Raw genomic sequence first — 13876 nt, forward strand, 5'->3', positions numbered from 1 at the left:
CGAGCTTTAATTTTATTTTTTTATGGTTTAGTAAATAACTGTACACCTGTAAACTCTCATTTTTATGTGTCATTTTTCATAGTTGCTAAGTGTTAAAATCTGTCAAATCTATATTTTTTCACGTTTTTATGAAAGAATCTTATATTTTTCTAGTTTTTTAGTTGCTTTTGTGTACTTCTCTCTTTTTATGGATTAGAATACTAAGCACAAGGAAAAATAAAGGTTTTTTAATCTTTTTAATTGATGATGGTATTCTGTGTTACCCTTGCAGATGTAAAATCATGCATTAGGTAAAATCATGCATAAAAAATTAAGTGAGCCTCTCCATTTCATCACCAAAATATGTGTAAAAATTCTAGTTGTTGGGCGTTTCAACAGAATTTAATTATGGAATTTTGAGAAATTCTCCTTCACCAAGTTATTTTAAGATCCCTTCGATTTTTTTTTTTTAATTGAGTGTATCTTTTATAAATGCTTCAGAATGAATAGGTACGCGCAAAACCCAAAGAAATGAAAACGACACTGAAACTAACGGAAAAAGCAAGGCAAATAACTGTGAGCTGAATGAATAAGGAAAGAAAGAAAATTGGAAAATCAAATTAAAGATAAGGAACGAGCAACATTGCCCTGTTAAAACTATAAAATATGTCAGACTGAATTATTTCAAAAATTACCAATAGAGCTCTTTTTTTATTTTATTTTTTACTTTAAAGTTCCTTTCAATACTGGATTGCTTATTCCATTTGATTCGCTTGGATTTCTTTTGGCAGCTCTTTGTTGGCTAGGAAAAGAGGCAAGGGAAATAGGGAAAAAAATAATTACTCCATAGCTTCACACTTTTTTTATTATTCTATTTTTTTAAAAAAATTAAACAACAAGAATTTGTTTAACAAAATATCTTTACAAAGAAGTGATTAATATACTATCTGAGTACCTACATTTAATGACACATCAATTATATTTACATCTTCGGATAAACCCCAGATTTGCACAATAAGTTTTCAATTCTGCTTTTGCCAAAATTGACCATGGCCTTTTCAAGATTCGCCAAAAGCCTCTCATAAATTGATGTTGAGACAGCAAATTTCCATTCACTTAATTATTCCACTCTTGTGTATTCTTTACTAAAGTTTCACTGCGACCATCAGCATTTTACAGTACCAAATAATAGGTAACGTCAACTTAGCCTGAATCAGAAAAGTTAAGTATAGGTATAAACATTTCTCTAGGGCGCGTTTTATCCGCCTGTTAAAATTTGCCATTATATAGTCCATTGTAGGATTAATACAATGACACTTATTTTACTAAATGAGATCAAGGTCCACAAATTAATTTCTGGTCCAATAGAATGACCTTAAAGGCAAATAGTAGGTAATCATCTGTACAAAATCGTAGTTTGAAGGTTGCTATAAAGTAAGTACCTAACCCTCCCAGATTTGATGAATACTCCAGAAATGAGTAGGAATAAAGTTTGTACGCTGTGCTGCTGTGTATGAATCTCGCAAGTAAATTTTGGAGCACACAACAAGATGCAAGATCTGCCGGTATCAAAAGGTGTTGACAGGACTCTGTAACAAACAAAAATTATACTCAGTTAACGTCGATCAAAAAAAGTTAGACATGATAGTGGTATAGTGATAGTTGGACGTATTTCTACCAAACAGACCTATGTGGAGGTGAGAAATATGGGGTGTGCTCGTTAGTTCTCTTTGCGTAAGAGTGAATGAGAATAATAAAGCGCCAGTGACGTCAGCGGTGACAGATTCGGGATCGGGGTCGACGTGTGCGGCTCGTGCGGAGTCTTTAACTCATGAGCCCTGTCCACAACGCTCTCTTGCCATGCCCAAGGCTCATGAATCCCGCATTCAGTAGGCACATAGGTCTCTTTGATAGAATGTAATATCCCGCTTTTCCAATTCTTCAAAAGGAATCACGCCCTCTTTTACATTGTTTCTTATGCAGGTTCGACGAGCACACCCCATATTTCTCACCTCCACATAGTTCTGTTTGATAGAAATACGTCCAGTTATAAAGTGGTGCAAATCATCAGGATCAACAGGACCCATAGTGTGTCTTGCATAGTGATGAGAGGAAAGCGTCCTTAACCGTTTTTTGCTGTTGTAAGGGTCGTTCCTTAGACAGCACCTTTCTATAAGAGGTCCCATATGGTTTACATTGTGATTAAGGAATGAGGTTTAAGGCGTTCCTTGACATGTGAAGCATCATACACAGTAGTCTTGAAGCGGAAAAGAAAATACGACAAAAGTGTACCCAAAAACGGTTTGCAAGGGCTGAATCTATGGTACGTCTGGACTTAAAATCGCGAAAAATCAAAATCTTGGCTGATCCTAATTTCGAGATACCTATAGCAATTTGAAATTTTCATAGTAAATGAAAATTTTCTACTGATTTTGATCCGCTTTTTTTATTTATTTGTCCATTGAATCGGTGTTGGTCGGTTCAACCTTTTATTTTTCGTTCGATTCATGTCGAGTGAATATATACCCTCTCGTCACATGCAGACCACCTATCATACTTTTTTTTTTAAACTGAACAATCGCCTTCTGCTGCGCCCGCAGCAATTATTATTAAGAATATGTTGTGCGTGCTGATTTAAGCTCATCGACTTTCATTGACTTGACTCTCTGAAGGCGTTTTATGTGCAAAAGCAATTCGCCTTCAGCTGTGTGTGCAGCAATTGTTGTTATGAATACGTTGTGCGTGCTGATTTCAGCTCACTACATACTCGACTCTCTGAAGGCGTTTTATGTGCGAAAGTAGCGCAATCTGTCGGAGAACAAACGAAGTAAGATTGAGCGATTCATTCAATCTCACTCCTGTTGTTCTCCAACAGGATGCTCTACTTTCGCACATTAAACGCCTTCAGAGAGTCAAGTATGCGATGAGTTGAAATCAGTACGCACAACATATTCGCAACAACAATTGCTGTGGGCGCAGCAGAAGGCGACCTGTTCAGTTAAAAAAAAAAGAGCATGATAGGTAGTCTGCGTGTGACGAGAGGGTATGTATTCGCTCGACATGAATCGAGCGAAAAATAAAAAGTTGAACGAAATGGTTTTTTTCAGGCGTTGGCGTTCTTGGCGCAGTAAACATCGAGTCTCCTACCGAAAATATTTGAGAAGTCAAAGTCCTTGTGGACGCAATCGCAAAACAACGTCGCAAAGTTTCACGCGAAACACAGTACGGTTGGCTGGATCGGCGCGGAATGCATATTAGCGCCTACAAGATCGTGTGAATACCTCACGCATTGCGCCAAACACACTACGGCGCGGCGTCTACGGCCGACTCGCTCGGTCGGCCTGAAACGCATATTAGCGCCTATAAGGCTGTGCGTGCTTTACGTAGTGCGCCTACACCTAATAGGTGCGCGCTGTATCGTTGAATATTCGTAATTTATCGGTGTCAGACCTATTGCCTGCGGCGTGCCAATTCCTGACCAGCGTACACCACGTGTGACAAACACCAGTGTACCAACTAATAAAATAAAATAAAATAAAATAAAATAAAATAAAGAAATCTTTAAAAAATGAAAATGTAGTGTAAATAATAGCGGCGTTTCTTCTATTGCAAATGAAGACATATAGTCAGTGAGTGAGAGATGTAATGAGTGAATGACACCAAAAAAAAAAAAAAAATCATTCCCAGCGCCAGCGCAGTTTTACTCTCAGCTATTCAATTTAAGGCGAGTGCGTAAAAACCTAACTATCTATTATGACAACTATAGGCAATAACGACCGAAAAGGCTGATCCCTCCAAGGTCGTTATATGCTGTTTAAATGTAGCTACAACTTTTTCATCGGAGAAAATCATCACCTCTTCTAAAATCATTTTCATCTAAAATATCGTTTCGTTCCTTTCAGTTTAATGCATTCAACCTATATGAACTAATTTTCGGAGGAAAGTCGATACCGTGCCAAAAAAAAAAAAAAAAAAAAAAAAAAAAAAAAAAAAAAAAAAAAAAAAACGGCCGAAGTCTTTACGTCTCGTAAGGAGGGGAAACTTTGATAGGAATCTATTTTTTAAATTCAATTTTCAGCATGATGTGGCGAACGTGGAGTGGATTCCTACTCCAAAATGCAACAGTTTATGGAGGTATCGCGTAAATCACCGTAAAATAAGGTAATTCTTATCCAGTTTGACAGACATGTTCGGCCAAAAAAATTTATTTATTCATTCAATAGAAGGGTTGCTAAGTCCCTATCACCAATTTTCTTCATTTCTATATGAAGAAATAGTTCAGGTTCTTATGTACTCCCGTGGAACGGTAAGTGAAGCAAGTGTGGAAAATATCTTAATCTCTTCATTTCGATGCGTAAAAAAAGAATTTCGATGTTGTCAAGCTCAATTTTGCGTCCAACCCCCCAAAATCAAGATGGCGGCCAAAATGGGGGCTCGGGGGGTGAAAATTATGGAATTTGATTTTGATGTCATGATTGGGGTCAATTCTTATGTAATTTTGGTCGTAGAATCCGAATTTGAGGTCCAAAATACTCTCCGACCCAAAGGGATGCCCCAAATCCAAGATGGCCGCCAAAATCTCCAAGATAGGGTCAAAACTGCGATACGTATGTAAAAGTGCCAAGTAGGGTGTCCTTGGTAGGGTTCTTTGGGTCGGAGATTTCACCTATGATGTCAAAAACTTACCACGGATCCATTGAAGCCCAAAAAAATCAAAATGGCGGCCAAAAGGGCTGCCGTTGCGGGGTGAAATATTTTGTTGAGGCAAACATCGTCGAATGAGGTGTCACTGTATAGGTTTTTTGGGTCGTAGATTCAAAAATGAGGTCCAAATAACAAAATAAGCTGATAGAAGTTCTCCAAAAGCCATAATGGCTGCCGCCCAGGCATTGAACGCGTTTGAACAGTAGGGTGTCCCATTTTGGACGTTAAAAAAAAAAAAAAAATGCGAAATCCAACAGAGATACCTGCCAAAAAGTTGTCTCATAGTTAGAAAAAAAAAGCAAAAAAAATCTCAGGGTCGTAGCTAAAGTTTGAGTGGTCCCGCAAGGTACTTAAGATGTTTCACCGATTTCTCATCTTGGCAATCTTGGCGATCTTGCAGTTTTTTTTTCGGTAAATGCAATCGAGGTAAAAGTCGCAAATGCGGATAATGAGACTTCTGATACTATATTTTAAGAGAAAAATAACGGTTTGGACGCACGAGGATCAGAATCCCTCGTTCTTAGCTCTCAAAATGCAAAAATCAGCGATTTTAGCATTTTGTAGTCAAACCGCTGCTCGACCGTCGCTCGACTTAAATGTCGCGGCATTTGACGCGCTGTTTCACAATGATCCCATTGTAGGAGTGAAAAGTCCTTCAAGTATGTTCATTAGAGGTGTAAGAGAGTCACTTTGACCAATTTTTGTTGCTTTTAAACATTGAGCTCATCGTTTAAAATGTTTTTTATTTTTTGTTTTTTTTTTTTTTTTTTTGTTAATATAATTTTCCTGTTTTTCATCATTTTTTTAAAATGGTTTAAAAAGGGCGACTCATCTTACACCAAAATTGAACTCCTTTGGCGAACAATATACGTAGATGGTCAAATACTTCCTCTAAAACAGTTTTTGGATTCAAAGCCTCCCAAAAAAGCCGATGTTGCCATATTTTATCCCCGGAAAACACAAAAAACCGAGTACCTATTTCAGTATTTGGAGGCTGTTCCTCACCGAGCTCATTGAGCAAATTTCAGCAAACCTTGAATTTTCATACGTTATGACCAGATTACTAGTGATTATGTACATGTGTTTATCTATACAGCCTCCCACCGAGGCGTGACGTTGCCATATACCATCGATAAAATTCGATAGAAATCCGCGTTTCCTTAGATTTGAGCCATTTTTTCGGATATTGCACATGGAATACTTATGTAAAACTTAAAATACAGTATTCAGAGATGGAAGGGGATCATACCTTGTGGCAATAATCATTATTTTAAGATCCTGCGCTTATCGACGACCCATTTCTTACGAATTCTAAGCATGATGTTTGTGATGTCTCCAAATCTGAGGGAGTGCAAACTCCTTGAAGTACTTTGGGAGGGTAGAGGAATTTCTATTTTGCGGTTTGAGAAAAAAATGGGGAAATTACGAGGCAGCATTCTTAGCAATCGGTACCCTTCCAAAAGGACGGGGGTGGGGGGAGGGCTAGGTTTAAGGGTGGGCAAAAATTCAGCATTGAGAACCCGTGTTTTTTAAATGTGGCACTGTTTCTTTATGGTCCTCAGATCACGGTCAATGTTTGAAAGTCGCATCCTCGTGCACAAACATCATGACTAGAAATCGTAAGAAATGGGTCGTCTATAAGCGCAGGGTCTTAAAATAATAGATATTGGCACAAGGTATGATCCCCTTCTATCTCCACGGAAAAAACGAGTTTAGGGTTAGGACCTGCGGGGCAGGGTCGGCCCTACACCCGGGGTAGGTAAAATTAATTCACCTAAACATCGAAGGGGCAGGCCCATGCTGAAGTTAAGGTTCAGCCCTACCTGCCTCAGGGCCTAGTCCTACCTGAGGCGGGGCCGAGCACTAACCACATAGGGCTGGGCCCTGGAGAAGGTACGGCTGGGTCCTGAAGAAGGTAGGGCTGGACCCTGCAATGCGGGAAGGGCCGGACCCCCTAAAAAAGAATTCGAGGATGTTACTCTACTTGTACGAGCATATTTAGCGCGCTCTATGCACTGTTCTATGAAGAACTCACACAAAATCGGAGAGACTGTATTTTGGATATTTCAGTTTGAACATTGAATGGCAAAGAAATAGTAAATTTTAAAAAAGCCTGAATTACGGGCATTTAAATAATTCTAAGCTCAATTTCAATGGCATATTCAGAATCTACATGAAAAAGTGGTCTAGAAACACTCTTTCAAAGCATGATGGATTGATAAAGAGTCTCGCTATGGAGAGTCAAAGAGAGGAGAGTCGAGAAAATGAGAATCGCTAAAACGGGCTGTTTTGAATAACGCTAAAATTCACCCCATCTTTGGGGGTCGATATCTCGCGAACGGGGCGTCAGATGGGAAAACCCTTCAAAATAGGTTTCTTAATATGATATAAAGACCCCGTACACCATTTTTCAGCCAAATCGGAGGGGGTCGGGTTTCGAGCTTGGTTGCGTTGACGTGGAATGACCCATATGTATTCCATGTGCAATATCCGAAAAAATGGCTCAAATCTAAGGAAACGCGGATTTCTATCGAATTTTATCGATGGTATATGGCAACGTCGCGCCTCGGTGGGAGGCTGTATAGATAAACACATGTACATAATCACTAGTAATCTGGTCATAACGTATGAAAATTCAAGGTTTGCTGAAATTTGCTCAATGAGCTCGGTGAGGAACAGCCTCCAAATACTGAAATAGGTACTCGGTTTTTTGTGTTTTCCGGGGATAAAATATGGCAACATCGGCTTTTTTGGGAGGCTTTGAATCCAAAAACTGTTTTAGAGGAAGTATTTGACCATCTACGTATATTGTTCGCCTTTTTAAACCATTTTAAAAAATGATGAAAAACAGGAAAATTATATTAACAAAACAAAAAAAAAAAAAAACAAAAAATAAAAAACATTTTAAACGATGAGCTCAATGTTTAAAAGCAACAAAAATTGGTCAAAGTGACTCTCTTACACCTCTAATGAACATACTTGAAGGACTTTTCACTCCTACAATGGGATCATTGTGAAACAGCGCGTCAAATGCCGCGACATTTAAGTCGAGCGACGGTCGAGCAGCGGTTTGACTACAAAATGCTAAAATCGCTGATTTTTGCATTTTGAGAGCTAAGAACGAGGGATTCTGATCCTCGTGCGTCCAAACCGTTATTTTTCTCTTAAAATATAGTATCAGAAGTCTCATTATCCGCATTTGCGACTTTTTACCTCGATTGCATTTACCGAAAAAAAAACTGCAAGATCGCCAAGATTGCCAAGATGAGAAATCGGTGAAACATCTTAAGTACCTTGCGGGACCACTCAAACTTTAGCTACGACCCTGAGATTTTTTTTGCTTTTTTTTCTAACTATGAGACAACTTTTTGGCAGGTATCTCTGTTGGATTTCGCATTTTTTTTTTTTTTTAACGTCCAAAATGGGACACCCTACTGTTCAAACGCGTTCAATGCCTGGGCGGCAGCCATTATGGCTTTTGGAGAACTTCTATCAGCTTATTTTGTTATTTGGACCTCATTTTTGGAATCTACGACCCAAAAAACCTATACAGTGACACCTCATTCGACGATGTTTGCCTCAACAAAATATTTCACCCCGCAACGGCAGCCCTTTTGGCCGCCATTTTGATTTTTTTGGGCTTCAATGGATCCGTGGTAAGTTTTTGACATCATAGGTGAAATCTCCGACCCAAAGAACCCTACCAAGGACACCCTACTTGGCACTTTTACATACGTATCGCAGTTTTGACCCTATCTTGGAGATTTTGGCGGCCATCTTGGATTTGGGGCATCCCTTTGGGTCGGAGAGTATTTTGGACCTCAAATTCGGATTCTACGACCAAAATTACATAAGAATTGACCCCAATCATGACATCAAAATCAAATTCCATAATTTTCACCCCCCGAGCCCCCATTTTGGCCGCCATCTTGATTTTGGGGGGTTGGACGCAAAATTGAGCTTGACAACATCGAAATTCTTTTTTTACGCATCGAAATGAAGAGATTAAGATATTTTCCACACTTGCTTCACTTACCGTTCCACGGGAAGCTTTTTTTGAACATAAGAACCTGGACTAAAAATTGAATTCTCCATCAGAATTCTTTCCTCATTCATCTGGAATTTTTCCTAGGAAGCATTGGAACCTTTGGGGACTAAGGAAGTAAGTCTTCAGGGTGAAATACTTTCACACTTTTGTGAAAGTAATGCGAACACATTTTTAGTCTGCATCATGTGTAAAATATTATTATACTAAAAATATGTGCAGTAAAAGGAGGCGGTAGAGGCCTGATTGAGAGCTCAAAGTGTCTCAATAATTGTGATCTGCAGCAATGAAAAATGGCTCAATTTTTACTCCACGTCGCACGTACGGGAGCTAGTCAAAAACGTAAGATTAATCTCCTCCCCAACGGAGCTCTGGAACAGGTAACTCTCACAAATCATTCATTCGAGAGCTCTCTGTTTGATATTCAGCGAGGCCTCCCAAACGATCCAGAGATTCCATCTCGGTAATGAGAAAGTTCCAGCCCGCCGCCGAATTATCAATATGTACGTGGTATTGATTGGTAGATTTCGTTCGGTGAAATGAATTTCAAGGTGTCCGAAACATTTTTGAAAAAAAAGAAAAGAAAAATCACCCGGTGACTTCGTTTATAAGGAGGACCTCCACCACTACACACCGTTGCCCGGTCGTGCGATGAAATCTGGATATTTTACATCGGTTCGAATATGGCAAAGTGGTGATTTTTCAGCACTATCTGACAGCAATGCCAAGGTAACCAGGTCGTGCGATAAAATTTGGATGTTTTACATTGTTCACAAATGTTTAGCCGGGTCTAAAAATTATTGTGTTATAGTTTTCAGCGGCGAAAATACTCTATCATCCCGAAGAATATCGATGGCGAAACTACCATAACACAGATCTCGATTGCGGTGTTTGAAAATTTCTGCTCATATTTTATTTGGTGTGATGAACATTGCTAGATATTTTTTCACCGGAATCATCGGAGAATTTTTTGACAAAACAACGAAAAATTCAACAAAATTCTGTCTGAAAGCGTTGAGCAGGCCTTCATTCAAGAAGAATCATGTTACTCAGAGATTTGCAATATCTCAGATCCATGCAGCTATTTCAGTTTTTTGTTGTTTCAAAAGGGAAAAAATGAGCTCGGTCATTTGAAATTTTCTCATGATGTCGATGGCTAAAGCCCTCCCCCCCCCACCAAAAAAAAAACACTTATCTACATAGCAATGGTTAAAAAACTCGGATTTCGTTCGTTTATTTATTTATTTATTCATTTTTATAGAAATCTACCAAATATATTTCCTCGCGATTGTCTGAATATTTTCGAACGAGTGAAGAAGATTAGCAGAAAAGTAAAGAAAAACTGTTAATAAGATCACTCATAAAAAAATGAAACAAAAGCGGAAACTTTCAAACGTCACCGCGAGAACTTTCGACCTTATTAGCCATTGATCTTCTAAATCGGATGAAGGCCGGTCATAGAAAAACTTTGGTTTGAATGTGGATAGTTACTTAGTTTCCCTTTGAAGATAATATAGGTAACATAACAGAAAATCTGTAACGTCGCAAATGAAGGAACTTGATTAAGACTTTCACGATCTTGGTGTGTTGTGATGATAGGTTAACGCCTTGATCTGATGCCACTATTCGTACTCGATGGTTGTCCGTGTTGCATACACAAAAAATTGTAGGCGCCCTGACTTTTCATGTACTCAAGTCCTACCGTCGAACCACACGGAGCATTATCACAAGATATTACTGAGATATGCTCCGGTGATGAATTGAGTATGATGAACATTTTAAGTACACGTAAAGACATCCATTTGTCATTCCTCGGCAAAATTTTGGAAGATAATGATAATTTTTTTTAAAAAAAACCACTTAAAATGACTTCATCTTCAGTTTTTACCATACGCGGGTTAATTAACGTTAACGGAAATAGTACAAAAATCCAGGATAAATTAATTTGAAAGAAAAATACAATTATTGTTTGAAAAATTTTGATTTTGTGACCTTGCATGAGTTTATACAAGAGAAACAAGAATGATTATGATAAGTAAGAATCTAAGACCACAAACTGTCGTGTCGATTTCTGAGCCGACGGAAAATTTGTTGGTATCGGTGCCAACGACGGTGCCAATGTTTGTGGTATCCGTACCTAGTGATAATTCCTCATATTTTTTATCATATGAACATATGTAGAGTCACAAATATTGACGATGCAAGTCCGCAACCAAATATCTCGTTCGCGGTGTTGGAAAATCTCCTCTCCCATTTCATTTTCATAGAGGAGAACAAATCGACATCATTCCATGAAGTTTTCGCAGAATTTTATTCGCACAGAGAGAAAACCACGGCCGTTCTTAAGAATTACAACATATCTATAACGTCGCAAACCGATGAGATACGTGGTTGAGGACTTAATCCGCCGATATGTTAATTGTTTTCACCCATATTTATTTTCAATTTAAATGAAGTGGCCTGCATACTCAAAAACAACAAAAGAAAACCGCGACGCTGCCATACCCGTTATCGTGAAATGACCCCTCAACTTGCCCATAAAAGCTGACAACTCTGCGAGACTAAAACGATGGGTATAATCGCATCTTCGATCGGTTTTTCTGTTCGTGTTTTCCATTCAAAATTTCTCTTGGGATATTGATTGCCTTGGAGGATCTGCGGGACACAAAGGGGCGCGTTGAGGTTCGCCACCCTAGGCTGTCGCCAGACATAATAGGCCCTTTCCGCACTGCTCCCAAGTGTTGTCGACTTATTACTCGAGACTCTTGATTTTTCCTCAGCACTTTCCCACAATACATTGGTAAAAGATGAAAAACATATCTTTATTTGCGACGTTGAAAATTATTTTAAAAAACCAATGGACAATATTTTTAATGCAGCAGGGTAACATGTTGTGTCTAAAATTGGCAGAAAAAACAGCATAATTTTGTATCACTGGGTGGAAAAACCACTATAAAATTCTGAAAACCTATCCTTCAGTAGCAATTCAAAGTATGAAAATAGAAAATAAGGATTTTTTTCCTTGTTTGGTTACGTTCGGAAATCTACACATACTTACATCCAGTTCGAATTTTGATGGGCCGAGTGTCATTGGCCGGCGGCTACCTTGGTATGAAAAATCAACAAACCGCTGTTAAAGTTTGCTCACGCTGTTTCCAATATTATAATAAATGAATTATGAGGAATTAATCAACGTCACAAATTAAAGAGGTGTGTGAAAAAACGGCCAAAAATGCCTCAAGGCATTTTCGAATTTTGATCACTTGGGGTGATACAGTAGCTTCCCAGACGCCCAAAACCGGTCGCCGTTTTGCTTAGAAGCGCCGGGTTGCGACGTTGCCATTTTTTAAAGTGGAAACCTTTAAAAATTCATATCTCCGCCGCATCTCAACCGATTTCAATGAACTTTTTTTTAAAATGTTCCTCTTAAATAGAGCTTTCTAGTGGTATATAGTTTTCTGGGGTTTACTTGGCTTTAAGTGGCACTTACGCGGTTTTAGCACTTCTTGATAGACACAAAAATGTAGTTTTTATTTTACCACGATCGTGGAATCGACGAAATCTAAACAAAAACCAGTCTAAATGAAAGTTCAGATTCTCACCTTTCTAACGAGCACAAGATCATCCCGGGGAAACGTTTAGTTTCCGAGATATGACCGCTCAAAGTTGGTCACATGCGCTTTTGCGCAATGTGAATGCGCCTTATCACTAAGTCATTCGCGAACTGGGGGTCCCTTATGTTCAATTTACGTTGAAATAATTACACAGAGCAGTAAGGTGTACAACACGAGCCGTATTTTCACCTTCGGCTGCTGATGTGCGACGTTGCCATTTTTTTAAGTGAAAACTCTTAAAAATGCATAACTCCGCTGCATTTCAACCGATTTCATTGAACTTTTTTTTAAAATGTTCCTCTTAAATAGAGCTCTCTAACGGTATTTAGGTCTCTGGATTTTATTGACTTCAAGGCGGCACTTAGGTCGTTTATATGGTTCTTTGCAGAGATTTTTCATATAGAAAATAGTGTTGCTATTTTTTATTTTTTATTTTTTTTTCCGCGGGTTGTGGGAGGGTTTGAAATGGCAAAATTTAAAAGAGAGAACTTTGAAAAAAGGGATTCTTTTAATCACTATTCTTACGTGTACAAATATTGAAAGCGACGCTCTCATTGTACAAGGGAAGTTGGTGTTGTTAATTTACCAAGATTTTTGCATTATACTTTAAGCGATGGTGATCTTCCGGTCTAGTTTGAATGTTAAAAAAAATCGGGGGAAATACAGACCCCCTTCCGAAAAAAAAAAGAAGAAAAAAAATAGCAACTCAATTATTTATATGAATAATCTCTGCAAAAAACCATACAAACGACCTAAGTGCCGCCCTGAAGTCAATAAAATCCAGAGACCTAAATACCGTTAGAGAGCTCTATTTAAGAGGAACATTTTAAAAAAAAGTTCAATGAAATCGGTTGAAATGCAGCGGAGTTATGCATTTTTAAGAGTTTTCACTTAAAAAAATGGCAACGTCGCACATCAGCAGCCGAAGGTGAAAATACGGCTCGTGTTGTACACCTTACTGCTCTGTGTAATTATTTCAACGTAAATTGAACATAAGGGACCCCCAGTTCGCGAATGACTTAGTGATAAGGCGCATTCACATTGCGCAAAAGCGCATGTGACCAACTTTGAGCGGTCATATCTCGGAAACTAAACGTTTCCCCGGGATGATCTTGTGCTCGTTAGAAAGGTGAGAATCTGAACTTTCATTTAGACTGGTTTTTGTTTAGATTTCGTCGATTCCACGATCGTGGTAAAATAAAAACTACATTTTTGTGTCTATCAAGAAGTGCTAAAACCGCGTAAGTGCCACTTAAAGCCAAGTAAACCCCAGAAAACTATATACCACTAGAAAGCTCTATTTAAGAGGAACATTTTAAAAAAAAGTTCATTGAAATCGGTTGAGATGCGGCGGAGATATGAATTTTTAAAGGTTTCCACTTTAAAAAATGGCAACGTCGCAACCCGGCGCTTCTAAGCAAAACGGCGACCGGTTTTGGGCGTCTGGGAAGCTACTGTATCACCCCAAGTGATCAAAATTCGAAAATGCCTTGAGGCATTTTTGGCCGTTTTTTCACACACCTCTTTGGTACGC

At 38.6% G+C, this 13876-nt stretch overlaps 1 protein-coding gene across 4 annotated transcripts in view; it reads right to left on the reverse strand.

Annotated features, from left to right (window-relative positions):
• Window positions 1–826: 826 nt before the first annotated feature.
• LOC109044336 (uncharacterized) overlaps window positions 827–13876 on the reverse strand; it is a 133974-nt gene continuing 120924 nt past the window's right edge. For all 4 annotated transcript variants that reach the window (XM_019062023.2, XM_019062021.2, XM_072297743.1 and 1 more), the window contains one exon: window positions 827–1568. The gene's annotated coding sequence lies outside the window, so the exon portion shown is untranslated. The remainder of the gene's footprint in view (window positions 1569–13876) is intronic.

This window comes from Bemisia tabaci, chromosome 3, assembly GCF_918797505.1.
Source record: "Bemisia tabaci chromosome 3, PGI_BMITA_v3".
In the NCBI taxonomy this organism is placed as follows: Eukaryota; Metazoa; Arthropoda; class Insecta; order Hemiptera; family Aleyrodidae; genus Bemisia; species Bemisia tabaci.